This window comes from Lepidothrix coronata, unplaced genomic scaffold (genome assembly GCF_001604755.1).
Source record: "Lepidothrix coronata isolate B3197 unplaced genomic scaffold, Lepidothrix_coronata-1.0 Scaffold101, whole genome shotgun sequence".
Classification (NCBI taxonomy): domain Eukaryota; kingdom Metazoa; phylum Chordata; class Aves; order Passeriformes; family Pipridae; genus Lepidothrix; species Lepidothrix coronata.
Genome location: NW_016690281.1, coordinates 1,663,798 through 1,664,332, shown reverse-complemented (window position 1 = coordinate 1,664,332; position 535 = coordinate 1,663,798).

Below are 535 nucleotides of genomic sequence, written 5' to 3'. Positions count from 1 at the left end.
GGGATCACATCCATCCCCCCCCAGGGATCACATCCATCCCCCCCCAGGGATCACATCCCCCCCCCCCCAGGGATCACATCCATCCCCCCCCCAGGGATCACATCCACCCCCAGGGATCACATCCATCCTCCCCCAGGGATCACATCCATCCCCCCCCCAGGGATCACATCCACCCCCAGGGATCACATCCATCCTCCCCCAGGGATCACATCCACCCCCAGGGATCACATCCATCCTCCTGGAGTGGCCCCAGGCTCTGCTCTTTCAGGATTATTGCAGCCAAGGAGCACGATCTAAACATGGATAGGGGATTTATGCTTTTAAGAAACATGGGAGGGATGGGAGTTGTATCCGAGGGACGAGCTCTGGCAGCCGGTGCAAGGCAGGAGCAGGGTGGCTCTGGCACGGGGGTGTAACCCCGGGTGCTGCCCCAGGGCTGGTGCATTTAATTGGCTCATTAATCCCTTTCTCGTGGGCCAAATTCCAGGGCCAGCTGCTGCCCTGGAGTGGGGTCTAAGTGGGAAGGTGAGATCTC